The following is a 17,601-nucleotide window of genomic DNA, read 5'->3' as shown; positions in this document are numbered from 1 at the left end:
CCTGAGCCTCACAGGCTGAGGCTGCAGTGAGCCAAGATCATTGCACTTCAGCCTTGGCAGTGGAGTAAGACCCTGTCTCAAAAACAAAATAGAATAAATAAATAAATTGACATTAGCTATTTGTTCAATAAAATTATTAATTTGGAACAACTTTCTATTGCTGTTTGACATATATATAATTGTAAAAGAGTTAAAGCATTTTAAAATTAATTACTTAAATTATTAATGTGTTATTTACACATTTTTGGAAAAAATCCTAAAATCTTATGCGTCTGTGTCTATGTTTGTGTATATATGTAAAATTTATACTTCAAGCTACAGAGCATTACATTAAGAATGACTGCCTTCTTTTTTTAAACAACTGGTCAGAAGTTCTGTGGACCGGACCCTTCGTGACTGGTGAGAATTGGCAGTAGTTTGAGATAGGTGGCAGCGGTCAAGTTGATGAAAACAGATTGTCGATACATTTTGAAGGTCAAGTCAGCAAAGATTTGTTGTTGATTGGATGTGGGGTGTGAGAAAGAGTGAAGTTGGATGTCATCAAGACTTTTGGCCTGAGCAACTGAAGGATGGGTGGGGAGCAGTGTGAGAAAAGGAGGTATTGGGAGATAATGTCAGGAGCTCAATCTGTGACTTGTGAGGTTGACACATCTGTTTGATAGTGAGATGGAGAGCAAGTAAGCAGTTAGATATAGAAGTTGAGAGTTAGGGGAGAAGTACAAGGTGAAGATTTGAATTTGAGACTCATCAGTATATGGCTAGCATTTAAAGCCATGAGACTAGATTAACTCACCAAGGCAGTGAAGGTTGAAAGAAAAGAGAAGAGGTCTGAGGAATGAACTCTTGGGGACTCCTAATGTTAAGAGGTTGGGGAATGAGGGGAAAGTACCTTACTGAAGAGGGAAATCTCCTTGGCCTGGTGACTTAGACACCAGGTGAAAAAAACACTTCAAGGAGAAGTGACTGACTGTGTTGTATGCTGGTGATAAGTTACATAAGATGAGGACTGATAATTCACCGGGTTTGGCAGTGTGACAGCCATTGGTGAGATGGTGGAGTAAAGCCTGAGTGATTCAGAAGAGAATAGAGGAGAATCAGAGGCAGTGTATCTAGGTGAGTCTTGAGTTTTGCCACAAAGTGAAGGAAGGAAATGGGGTCATAGCTGGAAAAAAGAATGGGATCAAGAGATAAGTTTTTACTTGTTGTATTTTACATTGGGAGAATTAACAGCATGTATATGCTATGGGAATGATTCAGCAGGGAGGAAGAAACTGGGGCAAGTGGCAGTGTTGCAGGAACAACCTCATAGACATTATTGAGCTTTTCATATTTAGTTTAATCGTAAACAAACATGAACATTACTGTGCTTTCCACTCAGAATACACTGATAGACAGATGATGGTGCTTTTCTCCTAGTCTAACCTTTGTTTTTAAAATTTATTTTTATTTTTGACTTTTTGGAGACAAGGTCTTCCTCTGTCACCCAGGATGGAGTGCAGTGGTGTGACCTCAGCTCACTGCAGCCTCCTGGGCTCAAGCAAACTTCCCACCTCAGCCTCCTGAGTAGCTGGGACCACAGGTGCATGTCACTATGCCTGGCTCACTTTTTTTATTTTTTGTAGAGATGAGGTCTCACTATGTTGCCCAGGCTGGTTGCGAACTCCTGAACTCAAGCGATCTTCCGCCTCAGCCTCCCGAAGTGCTGGGATTAAAGGTGTGAGCCACTGCACCTGGCCCTCACCTTGATTTTTGAGTTAACTTTGCTGGCTAGTCATTGTTTGTAATGCTAAATTAGAGATTGCTTGAAAAGACAGAAAACCTGTGACTGAAGGTTTTTCATGATTTTTGCTGTTAACCTCAATTTTGCTTTCGACCAATATAAAATCTCTTCTTCCATTTTAGGCATTCTACAGACATTTTAGACATAGCAAATTATTTAATCTTCATAATAACTATCTAGCAGATATTAATATCCCCCATTTTATAAATGAGGAAATTGGGGCTTAAAGAGGTTAAATCACTTGCCCAAGATAACATAGCTTGTGATTGGCAGTGTCAAGATTTAAACCCAGGTCTGAATCTTCAGAGTATTAAGTAGTACTTAGTAATAAAGTTATTAAGCTTCTAGTTTCTATAAAAATGACAATCTGCTAGCACTTTACATGAACAGTGTGGAACTGATATGTGATGTTTCCAGTGTTTAGTAATAGGGTCACAAACTTAGTAAAATTTTAAGGTATTTGAAAATACGAATAGTCTCACTTAGAAGAGTCAATCTCAGTTTTCATAAACCAACAAAATTAGGTTATCTAAATTATACACTTGATAATTCAGTGTTTATGGGCTAGAATAATCCAACTGTGCTAGAATAATCCAATTTTTTATTCATAATTATTATGGAATTTCATTTTACATAGAACACACACATTAAATATAAACATACATTTGTATTTCACACAGTGATGTTCATTTAATCAGAGGTTCCAAAGAAGGAGAGGTATTGGGAGCTATCTCGTTACCAAACAAAGCAGATACGTTTGCCCAGCACTGAAGATGGGTAGAATGTGAACTTCTTTGTTTTTTGGCATTGATACAAGGATTGCTGCCTAAATAAGATATTTTGGGGAGAAAAAATATTTTCTGGTTGGCACTACTGAATATAAGAATATGTGGAATCCTTTTATATTGCATCTTTATGTCATCCAGTGATAAGTAGGAAATATCTACTCAGCCTCTGCTGGGTACCTGGGATTGGGTTAGGTGCTGGGACCACAAAGAAAGAGAGTTCCTGACATCTTTATGTCTAACTAAAAAGAGAGACTGCATATGCACTCTCTCTGCATATAGATCATTAGGCATATCAGTTTGATCTCCATGTCTGAGAAGGCCCACAGAAAAATGAACCCACTGATACCTTTTCAAGGACATATCTTTTAAAGGCAGTAGTGTTTACTAATTTGCTGGTTTGTTCATTCTAAAGTCATTTGTGGGTCTCTCCTGAGCCATGCACTATGCTAAGACAGGGCTACCCTGTAAAGTGATAAACCTTACCTGTTGACTTTCTAAGCAAATTCTTATGGTATGACCCTGCTCTGAGGCTTGCAGACAGCAATGTGGTATATTCAGCTCAGCATTTAGAGAGTTTTGATAATTATGAGGTTACCCTGAGTCCAGTAAGAACTTCTGTCACTGTGTACTGTCTCATCTTTGTATGACTAAGAAAACAGTCTCAGTCAGAAAATGTTGAACAGAAATGGTCCAAGTCTATGCACTCAATAAATAATTGAGACGATCATTCTAGATAAATCAAAATCAACTCCAGCGTTAAATAATTGTAAGTAGCTAACTCGAATTGTATTAAATCTCTGATAGAAACCCAGTTCCAATACAAAAGGGTGCCATCTAATGGCTAACCTAGAGCAGCTTGATGAAAGTGCTTGTGTTTCCTATTTTAATTCACAGCTACATCTGCTGGCCTAAAAGGGAACATGTTTAAAATGCTTAAAGTGAAACTTCGGTTTCTTTAAAGTATTTTGGTTTTAACTGTTTGTTTATTCATAATTATTCTGGAATTTCATTTCACATAGAATGCATATAATAACATTAAATATAAACACATGTGTATTTTACACAGTGATATATCATTTAATCAGAGGTTCTAAAGAAGGAGAGGTAGGAGAAGATGTCTTGTTAGACCAAGGCAGGTAAGTTTGCCCAGCATTGACAATGGGGAGAAATCAGTGCCAGTTCAGTATCTACCCTGCTCCCCGGCCCAGCCTGGCCAGCAAGCACGGCTTGACTGTTCAGTTTGTGTTCGTCGATTACTTTCAAATATGGTATTTTATTATTTGATTATAATTAAGATAGCACTAATTTTATCACAATAACTTAATTGTGGAAAAAAAGATGAACATTTCCTTTGGGTTTGTAGTCTCCTAAATCAGCTGTGTACATGATCATGGGAATGCATGCTGGGACACTATGATGAGGCCAGGTGAGTGCACACTGGGACACTATGATGAGGCCGGGTGAGTGCACACTGGGATGCTATGATTCGGTTGTTTTATCAGGACAGATAGTTTAAGTTTGGAGGACAGTTGAGGTAAATGCTCTAAGGAACTCTTGTACTAAGTGGTAATTCCCTAACTATCAAAGAAGAAAAAGAAGCCTTGCTGTTTACATAGTTATTTACATATAATTCAAGAGCAGTGACTTTTAAACTTTTTTACCTTTTATTATTTATAGTAGGTGTTGATACTTGAAGGATTCTGAAGAGGTTTAGGTTATTTATAGCTAGACTACCTTGACTTTTTTCCTCCCCTTAGAAGGAGAAACATTAAATATCTAAATAATTCCTAGTTGGTATGATTAGAACTTTATCAACGGAGTATGCGCTATGTTTGTGGACCTGTGCTCCATGTTTGTGGGGAGGTGGTTATCTCAAAGGACTGGCAGAATTACCATTGCTAACCTTTACTGGGGCTTCTAGAGAATGCATTCATGATGCCTAGTATAGTAAGAATTTACAGATAATTTATAGCTGTTGTCCTCACAGGAGCTGAAACCTCAGTTGTAATAAAAAACCAACAGTGAAAATGTTCTTAGTTATTGTGAAATACTTTTAAGTTGTCCAGTTATTTAAATTTTAAAATTAATGTGTAAATGAAGGGAGTTTTTGATTTGTTTTTTTACCCCTTTACCATGGGATAAGTAGTATTTGTTAGCTGGGCGGTGGCTCATGCCTGCAATCTCAGTACTTTGGGAGGCTGAGGCATGAGGATTGCTTGAGTCTAGGGGTTTGAGACCAGCCTAGGCAACATAGCGAGACCTTGTTTTTACAAAAAAATTTTAAAAATTAGCCGGGCATGGTGGCACGTGCCCGTAGTCCCAGCTACTCAGAAGGCTGAGGTGTGGGAGGAGCACTTGAACCTGACTGAGAGGTTCAGAGTGTAGCAAGCTAAGATCACACCACTGCACTCCAGCCTGGGTGACAGAGACCCCGTTTAAAAACAAACAAAAACAGTATTTATCTTCATATATATATTGAGGACCTTTTTATTTAAAACAGAAAAAAAAAGACAACCTTGGGTATTTTTTATAAAAATATGTACTCGTTTAAAAAAAAAATCAATGTAGAAAAGTACAAAAAAGCAAAAATCACCAGAAATCCTACTAAGCTGTAATGATAATTACAGTAGAAACATCCTTTTGGACCATCTTGTGTAGGCATATTCATAGAATTGTATAGAAATGCTGTTTTACTGCCTGCTACTCTGGAATCTTTTTTCACTAAACAGTCACAGGAACATCTTTGCACAGCAGAGTATATAAATCTCCATCACTTTTAATCACTATATGGAACCCTATTGTATATTATAATCTATTTAATCAGTCTCCTGCCAATGGCATTTAGATTGTAATTTTTCACTATTAAATACCATAGGGAACCTGTAGGCATACATCTCCTTGCACAAAAGATGTTATTGTTTGTTGAGTCAAAGTGCATTTTTTAAATGTTTTTGATATTTGTTGCTAACCAGCCCTCCAGAAAAGTTTATACAAAATGCATAAAAGTTTCCTGGGATCCTTGCCCTGAGTGGCTTCTATTACTCTGAAATTTTTGCCAATCTGATTGATAGAAAATAATCCACCCTACCCCCAACTCTCTTTCTTCCTGTGTCTCTCCTGAGTCCCTGCTGCTAGAAAGGCTTTTATGGAAGTGATTTCTGATTGGCATCTTGCACAGCTTTCCAGGGCCCCATCTTGCCTCCTCTTCTGCTGATAGATGTTGCTGCTTTTTCAAGAGCCCAGACCTCCTTTTCTTTAAAAAACAAAAAGTAAAACATGTAAATAAAACAGATATATTTTAAATATGTCTCTATAAATGGACATTATACTTTCCTATTATAAGAGAGAATCTTTAAGGGAAGTAACATTGTATCTTTCCTCTAGGACAGTATTGGATGTACTCTAATAATATTTATTTTCTCCAGTTCTTTTTTGTAGCTGCTTCTAGGTTTAATTTTTATGATAATATTTAGGCTTACTTCTTAGTAACCTTATGACCAACTGGAGGGCCTTAGCTAATAATTACAATCAAATTTCATTTGGCTCCTTGCTAATTTAAGTTTCACTGGTAGTTTGGTGTTTCTCTTATCAGTACGTTTATTCCTGCATTATTTTTACCTATTCATCTCAAATGAAGCAGCACTGTAGAGTGACTGCTAGAACCCCATATGTAAATAGTAAAACTGTGAAAAAGCTTAGAAATGTTTAACTTTGATGATCTCTAAAGAGGGAAATAGACTTTAAGGGCTATGTACTTTCACTGGCTTAGATCAAACATTAAAAACAAACCTGAGTCTCCTGGCCAATTGTTTAATGGCAGCCACTTCTGAGGGATCTGCGGGGGAAGTGTGAGAAGTGGCTGAAACATTTCCCTCTGCCTCCTTGCCTAATCTAATTTCAGTGCTTCCAGAGATCTCTACCAGCTTCTGCCCCCAGGAAGCAAGCCTCAATTTCTTATTCTGATTACCATACGTCAGCGTATTCGGCCTCGTTTCCACTTCTTCGTAGTGCTCACTAGAACTCCCAGAACAGTCATCACGATCCTGCAGAGGTAGTTCCATCTGTCACACTCTTGGGCCTTCAAACAGCTTGAGGACTGGGGAATATTTTCCCGGAATCATTTTTAAATGAATTGAAAGTAGCACTGCACATCAGTGAATAAGTTCAAGTCAGAGGTGACAAGAACGTCTCTATAACTCTTCTTCCCCATTCCATTGCAGCTCTAATAGGTTTAACATCGTAGTGGAGAGAGGCACTTGTATATGTGGACAAGCAGTTTGGTGACAGAGAACCCGAATCACAGGGACTTGCTCAGTTTAAGATGGGAGGTAATGACCAATGTACTTTTTTAAAAAGCCAAGCAGGGGAATCAGCTGTTTTGGCATATTTCCAAAATACCTCTTTCAAACCCAACTGTTTCCTTCTATAAGTAAAATAGCGCCCCAAGCATTTTATCAAGTGGGAATGTGCGACAAGGACTGGGACAAATCAGCTCTGCCGTAAAAGCTTTTTTGTTCTGAGGCTTGACACAGATCAGACCTCATCACCTCGATAATGTTCCCAGCCGTATCCCACAGGAGGAAGGCAGCCTTGATTTCACTTGGGTTTTCTTTTTCTTTGTCCTTAATTCTTAGACTGAGCCTAGAAAATTGGGCACGCATGAGCAGATCTCTCTAAATAAAGCATTGTGGACTGGAGACCTGATAGCATTTGCTTCCCCCTCAAGCTCCGTTTTAAAAGTTACTTATGATTGATTAGTCACTTACAAAAATCTAAAACTGTGGGACAGTATTACACTAATAAATAGTTGATATGTACAGTTTGTAAGTATTCACTTACCAGTATATCAGAAAATGATGTTCTCTCAAATGGATTTTTCTACCTGAAATGTTTCTAACAATTTTAAGAAGAAATCATTTTCTAATGTGCTATATATTTTTACAGTATGTAAATTGTGCTGAACATAACTTATCATTTAACTTTTTCTTGGTGACTCAGATCTATCATTTATTGTTTGCTTCTTATACTGACAGATTCTAGGTTTTTATAGTTCTTCCTTTATTCTTTTTATGTTTTCTCGATTCCAGTTTGGCTGTTGTTAACTTCCGACTGTCCCATTTACTTGTGAAATAGTGCTGCTTTATTTTATCCAGTTATGCTTAAGGTTCTTTTTTTCCCCCCCTCCATCTCTTCTCCTTCACAGGTTCCAGCCACTCTGATGCCTTCATTTACATGCTGAGCTCTAGGCTCATGGGCCCACTTGACTGGACACAGGTGCTTGGATGTCCTGCAGGCATCCCATGTGTCCCTCAGTGAACTGTCATTTGTCCCCAACTACAACCTACTCCTGAGTCATTCTCCCCGTGAATAGCAACATCACCCACAAAGCTGCCCAGACAGAAAAGCCAGGTGGCCATTCCTGACCACACTCTTTCTCACCCCTGCATCTAATCAGTCACCACATCTTGCTTTTCCCCGACCCCCACAGCCACTATAGTTGATGGCACCTTCTTGCTCCAAGATGTTTCGGACAGCTGTCTCTGTTCTCTCTGCCTCCCACCTTGCCTCTCTGCAGTCCTTTCTCCGCCCTTCTGCCAGAGCGCTCTGGCCTTCACCTTCTCTGGACTTCACACGCACACTGGCTTTCTTCCTGTTACCAGAGATAAAAGGTCCATGCTGCTGCCAGAGGCCCACCCCTGCCTTTTGGGCATCAGATCCTGCCTCTTGTCATCTACAAGGGACCTTGCTCCCATAGTTATCCTCAGCCTTAGCTGATTGTGACGTGTTCCGTCTCTGCTGTGGTGTGTACAGACATGCTCTAGTTTCTCCCACCTCTAGAAGTTCTCTCTAGATATTCCTTAGCCTCCTTCAGCTACCAGCCCATTTGTCTGCTCCCCTTTACACAAAAAGCTTCCCGAAAGAGTTGTGTGTGGTCACTGCCTCCACTTCCTCCCCTTCCTGCTCTTAGTCCAGCTCCTTGCCCCAGCGCTGCACTGGAACTGCTATTAAGGTTGCCAGTGCCCTCCTTGTTGCCAGATCTTACTTTATCCTCTGTTACTTGCCCTCCCAGCAACATTTGGCACAATGGAGCCCCCCTCCTCCTTCCTGAAACACTGTGGCTTCCGAGCTACCTTCGACCTCACTGACCATTTTGCCTGTCTCTTGTGCCAGCCCCTCCCCTGGCCAGCCTCTCAACATCAGTGTCCAGTAGCTCCTACTTAAACTCTTCTGTCCTCCATCTGTCCTCAGCCCCTTGGCTCTTTCGTCCAGTCCTTGCCACTTTAAAACAAACAGTACCATCTGACGCCGTCCAGATATATAGCCCCAGCCCTGACCTTCAGATCAGCCTCTCAGCTTCATATTGTGTGCCCTCACAAGTATGTCTCATAGGTGTGTCACATGACCTGTGTCCCAAGTAGAGCACTTGATTTCCTCACTTTATTCCTAACTTGCTCCTCCCTTGGTCTTCCCCATTTCGTAAATGCCACCGTCATCCCATCCTTCCACTTCAAACCAAAAACCCCGGTGAGAATCCTCTTAGATTCTCTCATTTGCCTTGGTTCCCTTCATCTGATGCACGCAAGTCCTGCTTGTCAGCTCTGCCGCTGAACATGGCCTGCCTCCTTCATCTCTCCACATCCATTCCTCTGTTGCCTAGTGTTTTAAGAGTTTCCTGTCTAGTTTCCTGGCCTCTTCCTTATTCCTTCTAGAATTTTTTCTCCATGCAGCAGCCAGAGATATTTTAAAAATGTGAGTCAGATCATGCTACTTCCTTATCTAAAACCCTTCAGTGGCTTCCTGTTGAAGGTTTACATGATGTAGCCCCACCAACCTCACTGACCTCATCTTGAGCCACCACAATTGCCCACCTCACCTCTCCCCACTGCACTCCAGCCCTGCCAGCCTTCTTATTCCTTCAACACACGGGGCTGTTCCTGCCTAGGGCCTTTATTCTAGCTTTGCCCAGGAAACTCCTTCCCCAGGTCCTTGCATTGCTGGCTGTTTGCTGCTATTCAGGGTTTCAAGTCAAACTTAATTTACCTCCTCAGAGCAACTTCTCCAGATGTCTTCATTCCCACCACCCAGTTACTCTCTGAAATTATCCTATTTTCTTTTCTTTGTAATGCCTATTGCAAAACGAGATGATATTGACCATTGTCTTGTTTTATCAGTCTTCACAAAAAGAATGTAAATTCTGAGGGTGGAGACCTCCTTTATCTTGGTCATTGTTATATCCTCGCACCTGTAACAGTGCCTAATGCATTGTAGGTGTTTAGTAAGTATTTATTGAATGCAATCTGATCACATCACTTCTACCATTTCATTTCAGTGGCACACTCTCGCTCTCTTTTTTTTTGACAGAGTCTCACTCTGTCACCCAGGCTGGAGTTCAGTGGCATAATCTTGGCTCACTGAAACCTCTGCCTCTTGGGTTCAAGCAATTTTCCTGCCTCAGCCTCCCAAGTAGCTGGACTACAGGCATGTACCACCATGCCCAACTGATTTTTGTATTTTTTGTAGAGACGGGGTTTCACCATGTTGACCAGGCTGGTCTGGAATGCCTGACCTCAAGTGATCCACCTGCCTCGGCCTCCTGAAGTGCTTGGATCACAGGTGTGAGTCACCGCGCCCAGGCTAATGAATTTTAATTTCCTTGCTTTCCATGTTTTATGCCACGTTATAAGTTTTCCTTTTTAATGATTAACACAAGTGGCTCTTTTACATTGCATCAGAAATTATGTATAAGATGCTGCTTTCAAAGAACAAAAATGTGATTGGGGTCATTTATTAGAAGAGCTTGCCAATTCATTTCATATTTAAATACCATAAAGAGGAAGTTGATGCCAGCATTGCTCTTTGAATTGACTTTTTGCCTTTATTCTATTCTTTGTGGCCCTCTGTTTGTCTTTCCTCCAGTTTTCCCAGTGTTGCTGACAAAGTAAAATATTTTCATGTGCTGGGATTTGCAGAGACCCCCCGCCACCATGAGAATTACTCAGCAATAGAATTAGAGCCCACTTATTTATTTTAAAACTACAATTTGCATTCTATGATTTTTCTAATCACAAGACTTTCAAAATAACTGTGTTCATGCTGGTGAGTTTATGGCCTATTTCAGATCAGCTTATAATAACACTGCTTTCAGTGTATCCCTTTTTCTACCTTAAACCAAGGGTTCTGTGTGCTGATTATTTTTTTTAAAGCTTTCCAAAGAACAGAACATTTTAAATAACTTTAAAGGATAAAGATAGTCTCTCTGCCACTGCATATTTGTTTTACTGCATTTCTAACACTGTAATAGATTTTTGTTTTTGTTTTGTTTTTTAATGTTTTAACTTGGTAAAGGTGGGTATTGGCTTTGAAAATAGCCACAAAATCTTTTAGCTTATCCAAAGCTTTACTTGAAATATATGCATCAACTTTCTAAAGATGCCCCAGTGGGTGCCACCTACCCATTTTACTTACCCTCATTTTCAGAACTCTCTCTAGGTGGGGTCTGTAGCCCCGCCTTTCTGTCTCTCTCACCTTTTAGCCCACTCCCCAGCCTTACTCACTAGCTCTACAGTTCCTCATTCTTTTCTACTACATTTACCAAATCCCTATTCATAGGCCCAGCTCTGTTCTAGAGGACAGGAATATGCTGGTAAGTAAAAGGTGATCCTTCTTGCAGTGGCACATACATTAGTATTTTACATTTAACTGTGTGTAATAAATCCTCTAATGGAGAGAGGTACAAAGTACAGTGGTGACATAGGCTTTTAGAAAGCCAGTTCTGCTTAGGGGATTGGCAAAGATTGGTGAGAGAATGGAATATCAGAACTGGACTCCCAGAGAGGAAAAGGAGGATTTGAGAGCTGGATGTGAGTCCAGGTGAAAGGAATAGTGACTTAGTGGCAGCCATTCTTGGCCCAGGGACTTGCTGGTTGTTTTCATTTCCTGCTTCCTCCCTCCTGAGTGGTACAACCGAAAGTACTGAGGTGTAATCCTGCCATTAGCTATAATACTGTACTGCGTTTTGAATAGATAATTTGAGTCAGGTTTTCAATTCAGAAGGAATAATGAGCCACCTAAGATAGGAAGTCACTAGGGAGCTGTCTAGCTATACTTGGCTTTCCACATCTTTGAGTAGACCTAAATCTGCTGTGGAGGTCACATACATCTCTTCGTCTTTGTTAGTGCTTTCCTTTTTTATCTCAAGACTTACTGTAAATAAAAAAGCTGCTTTGTTTGGTATATTTTTATTTTGAACAGTTTTTTTTCCCCCTCAGGATTGATTTAGTTGTGGCTAAGGGGAAAAACTGAAGAGGCAGCTATTATAGAGATTGTATTTCTGAAGAGGTTCAAACGCTAGAAAGAAAATGACTATAGAAAGTAGCCATCCAGCGAAGAGTCTTTATGTCCTTGAATTTCATGTTCAAGAACACTTATCTTGGAAAATGACTTGACTGGTGAAAGGAATCGTTATAGGTAGATGGTGGGAACAGGCACCAGGTTAAAACATTTCAAGTTATGACTGAGATAAAAGAAATGACAGCTATCAAAAATTGTTGCTTTTAAAGGATTCCTCTAAAACATTGGCCACCATTAAATAAAGATGACCCTTTTAAAACTGCAGTTTTTAATTTGACAAATGTTAACCAAAAATCTGACCACCAGTGCTAAGAGCATTCATGTACCTAGTGCTCTTACCATTTGGTGTGTGGCTCTGTCATCTGAATGGGGTATCTGATCCCTACTGATAGGGAAAACACGGCCAGGAGGCCGCCCTCAAACAGGGTGTCAGGAACTCAGCTGATGGGACACCTTTCCCATCCTCACCAACTCCTTTGCTTATTGTTCCTCTCCTCCTGGACTGCCTTTTTTCTTCTTTTGTTGAGACGGAGTCTTGGTCTATCGCCCAGGCTGGAGTCCAGTGTCATGAACTTGGGTCACTGCAACCTCCGCCTCTGGGATTCAAGCAATTCTCATGCCTCTGCCTCCTGAGTAGCTGGGACCATAGGCACACACCACCACGCCCAGCTAATTTTTGTATTTTTAGTAGAAATGGGGTTTCACTATGTTGGCCAGGCTGGTCTCGAACTTCTGACCTCAAGTGATCCACAAACCTCAGCCTCCAAAGTGCTGGGATTACAGGTGTAAGCCACTGCGTCCAGCCCTGGACTGCCTTTCAGTGGCACAAATAAGAATAGCTTTTCGGCCAGGCGCGTTGGCTTATGCCTGTAATCCCAATACTTTGGGAGGCCGAGACAGGCAGATCACTTGAGATCAGGAGTTAGAGACCAGCCTGACCAATATGGTGAAACCCCGTCTCTACTAAAAATACAAAAATTAGCCGGGTGTGGTGGCAGGTGCCTGTAATCCCAGCTACTCGGGAGGCTGAGACAAGAGAATGGCTTGAACCTGGGAGGCGGAGGTTGCAGTGAGCCGAGACCCTGCCGTTGCACCTGGGCAACAGAGCAAGACTCCGTCTCAAAAAAAAAAAAAAAAAAAAAGTAATAGCTTTTCAAGTCCAAATATAAAGTATTCATTTTGTCAGCATTCAATATTCTAAAACGGAAATCTTTTTTTTTGCTGATCGTGAGGAGCTACATGTACCAAGGGGCCCCATTCCAGAAGAGCACACTGCTTTTAAATAAAACAAGAGGGAGAGCTTTTGAGGAACAATTACACGGTCAGAATGCTGTTTATAAGTGAGGAGAAAGTGCCATCATTTTTATCGGAGCTTTTGTAATTTACTGGGCTTATTAGGGTATGCATTTCATCAGATGTGAAGTTGACACCTCCTCAGAAATTTTAAGGGAATTTAGTTCTTAAGATTGCCCAGAGAAATGCTGAAGAAGTAAGGCATACTGATGCCACGTTGTACTAGACCATTTATTTCACTACTTTGGTCAATAATCTGATTTATGCATTGGTGGAAATTTGCCATTTTAAGGACATTTAAGAGATATCCTCATTTTAATTGAGGGGTACATTGCCAACTTTCTACCTGAGAAGTCGTTTTTCTTCGGGACGCACCATCAAAGGCTTTCCTCTGGCATGAGAAAGGAATAGCATTCTCGCCTGGTGAGTTTTTAGTGATGGGATGACTCCCAGCCGGCCCCTACCCTGCTCAAGCTCCTGCTGACTGTCCCAGTGTGGGTCCTGGCCAGAACTGGCACCAAGGCAGTGGGATCCTTTATAAATAGGCTTCCAGTGCCATACACCAGATAGCAGGAGCCCACTTCTGGGACACTGGGAGATGGTGCAGGCAACCACCCGTATGCAAAGCACAGCGCCCTATGCTTCCCGGCAGGGTCATGGTTCAGAAGATGTAACCTGATTTTCATCTGTAGTTAATAGAAGCATTTTTCCTTGGCATTCATGCTAAAAATAGAAAACTAGTAATTCCAGGGATCTGGGTTAACCTCTTAAGCATGTCAACTATCGATGAGAATACTCTTTGTAAAACTAACTCCAGAAATCACTTGCTAGAGAAGCAGCCCTTCACTGCCTTAGTCTCAGCACCAACGGAAAGTACATGTTGAAGGCGCTGGCAAGGCCCGCGCAGCCAGCCGCAGTAGAGGGCCAGGGGGCGTGTCGTGCGCACCCGCCACAGAGGGCTGAAGGTGCTGCTAATGGCTCTTTTTGCGTTGCGACGTACTGGTCAACAGTTTTTTTTTCCATTCTCTCCCTCCATTTCTTGAGTGAGCAACCATGAGTTGGACTGTGCCTGTTGTGCGGGCTAGCCAGAGAGTGAGCTCGGCAGGAGCGAATTTCCTGTGCCTGGGGATGGCCCTGTGTCCCAGTCAGGCAGCGCGCATGCCGCTCAAGCGCTCCTGGCTCTTCACCCCCGTGAGCAAGATGACGACTGTGAAGAGTGAGCTTGTTGAGCGCTTCACTTCCGAGGAGCCCGTTCATCACACAGGAGCCCGTTCATCACAGTAAGGTCTCCATCATAGGAACTTGATCGGTGGGCATGGCCTGCGCTACCAGCATCTTATTAAAAGGCTTGAGTGATGAACTTGCCCTTGTGGATCTTGATGAAGGCAAACTGAAGGGTGAGACAATGGATCTTCAACATGGCAGCCCTTTCATGAAAATGCCAAATATTGTTTGTAGCAAAGATTACCTTGTCACAGCAAACTCCAGCCTAGTGATTATCACAGCAGGTGCACACCAAGAAAAGGGAGAAACGCGCCTTAATTTAGTCCAGCGAAATGTGGCCATCTTCAAGTTAATGATTTCCAGTATTGTCCAGTACAGCCTCCTCTGCAAACTGATTATTGTTTCCAATCCAGTGGATATCTTAACTTATGTAGCCTGGAAGTTGAGTGCATTTTCCAAAAACCGTGTTATTGGAAGCGGCTGTAATCTGGATACTGCTCGTTTTTGTTTCTTGATTGGACAAAAGCCTGGTATCCACTCTGAAAGCTGCCACGGATGGATCCTCGGAGAGCATGGAGACTCAAGTGTTCCTGTGTAGAGTGGAGTGAACATAGCTGGTGTCGCTTTGAAGAATCTGAACTCTGATACAGGAACTGATAAAGATCCTGAGCAATGGAAAAATGTCCACAAGTGATTGCTAGTGCCTATGAGATTATTAAAATGAAAGGTTATACTTCATGGGCCATTGGCCTATCTGTAGCTGATTTAACAGAAAGTATTTTGAAGAATCTTAGGAGAACACATCTAGTTTCCACCATCATTAGGGGTCTCTGTGGAACAGATGAAAAAGTATTCCTCAATATTCCTTGTGTCCTGGGAGAGGATGGTATTACCAACCTTATAAAGATAAAGCTGACCCCTGAAGAGGAGGCCCACCTGAAAGAGAGTGCAAAAACACTTTGGGAAATTCAGAAGGAGCTGAAGCTTTAAAGTTGTCTAAAACTACCATTCTGAAATTATTGAAGAGATCATAGATATAGGATTATATATCAAAATTTTGAATAAACTTAAATTCCTAAAATATGGAAACAGGAAAGTGGGTAAAGTGACTTACCTATTTATTTAGTCCTCCAGCTCTTTTATTTAGCATCCAGGTGCTGGGTGATACTTATTTACAATTCCTAAAGAAAGTGTTCTTGGTACCCCGATATAGCAGCACTTGCCTTGTTATATATGTAGTTGGCATTTGGTTCCCAAAAAGTAGGATGTAAGTATTTATTGTGTTCTAGATATTCTGATTATTTTCATTAGATACATGCTTTCTTCTTGCTGGCTTATACCTATGTTCATTTATATGCTGTAAAAAAGTGATAACTTCCTCTACAATGTAAAAATAAAAGTACATACATACAGGTATTTTTTACAATGGACCCATCTTGAAACTGCCTTCATTTCCTCTGGGACGGCCTTTCAGCTGGGTCGTTAAAAAGACATGAAGTGGGGACTGCAGCTGCATGTTGGGCATGTGTGTACACGCACACACGTGCGTATGTGCGCACACCAGTGAAGCAGGATCATTTGGTTAAGATATGAAAATAGTAATCCGATGGTAGCTGTTATAAAATATCTAACGGTAATTCAGAAAGCTTTTAGAAAGAGGCTTGACAGTCAGAGGTAGTATAGTTACTGTTGTTTGTTTGGCCGGGAAAGGAAACTTCCCTAAATTTTGCAGTTACTAAAAATAAAGCCTGACTGAGTGAAAATCATTTTAGAATCGCTCCTGAGAACCTGACCTGTTAGCACATTAAATCAAGAAGCATGTTAGAAATTGTTCTTGGTGAGCTGGATCTTAGCTTCAGAGCGGCCCCGGCTCTAAGACGCTCCTGGGTTATTCCTGCTCTTCAGTTTATTTCACGTTTACAGAAAGTTTTTGCTTTTGAATTTGTGCCTTGTTAATTACTATCATAAAAATTGGCCATTTTGATGCATACTTCAGGGATTGTATTTCTCAGAAAGTTACATGTTTGCTTTGTATTTCTAAATCAATTGACTTTACTACAGATTCTGGACTTTATGCATGTGATACAGTGAAAGTTGGGGAGAAAGTAAAAATGTTTGTCTGACATTTACCTAAATGATAGGATTAGTAGCTTAGAAAATGGAAAGCTGAGATGTAAAAATTCACATTCGCTTTCCTAATGCAGTTGAATATTTAGTAATATGGTATGTTCAAATACATTTCATCTCAGGATCCATGTGGATAGCAACAAAACTAGTCAAAAGTGAAAATATCAGTATCTGCCCTCTAAACCAGGCCAGTCCTGCTTAGTTGAATTTTATCAAGCATGATGGTGATCCTCCAAAACACTGACCCTTTTCTACCCTGACCAGAGCTCCCATACTGCTTTATTGAAAACATCTAGAAATGTTGATTTCTCAGGAAGCAGTGTCGTATAATGGGACTCACTGATGTGCTGGGCTCCTTGAAAGTGGGAAGAGTGGTGGTTCAGTTCTAGGCGGTTTTAGGAGCTTTTGAGAGCTCAGCTGCAGAATACCTGCTCCCTCTTATCCAGCCTTTGAGTTTTTATTCGTGTTTTAGCCAAATATAGTGTACTATTACAGGGCATCAGAGAATGCCTTAAGTCTATTTTATAATTCTCTTCACCCTCTTTGCCAGCCAGGGTAGGCTGGGTTATGCTGTAGTAAAAAATAGTCTCCAAGTCTGTGGCTTAAAATAACAAAGGTTTGTTTCTCACCTGTGTAAATCCCCCGTGGGTTCAGCAACTCTAGGAAAGCTGTCCTTCACATGCTGACTCAGCACCTCAGATTTTGCTTTGATCTTTGGCACCACCATAGCAATACAGGTTTCCATTATCGCTATGGAAAGAGAGTCGAACCCCTGCAATGAAGTGCTCAGCCTGGGAGTGACACACATTCTTTTGCTCAATTTCGGTAGCCAGAACTAGTCGCATGGTTACCTAACTTCAGGGAGGTGGGGAAGTATAACTCCCCTGTATGCAAAAGTAGATGAGTACTGGCTACGTGTAAACGTGTATCATACCATTCAAAATAAAATGGCCACCATTACAAGAGGCATATGTTTTTAATGTAATTTTTAGTCAAAGCTGGTAAATGGGTAGAAGTTACAGAGGTACTTTGTCTTTC

General features: G+C 41.0%; 1 protein-coding gene and 1 pseudogene across 2 annotated transcripts in view; both read left to right on the top strand.

The window, feature by feature from the left end:
* Positions 1–17,601, top strand: part of TMEM242 (transmembrane protein 242) — a 32,173-nt gene that overhangs the window by 6,193 nt on the left and 8,379 nt on the right.
* On the top strand, positions 184–17,598 carry LOC129060114 (L-lactate dehydrogenase A-like 6B; annotated as a pseudogene).

Source organism: Pongo abelii, chromosome 5 (assembly GCF_028885655.2).
Source record: "Pongo abelii isolate AG06213 chromosome 5, NHGRI_mPonAbe1-v2.0_pri, whole genome shotgun sequence".
NCBI classification, from domain to species: Eukaryota; Metazoa; Chordata; class Mammalia; order Primates; family Hominidae; genus Pongo; species Pongo abelii.
The sequence above is the reverse complement of the archived record's forward strand: the minus strand, read 5'-3'. Positions and strand labels throughout refer to the sequence as shown.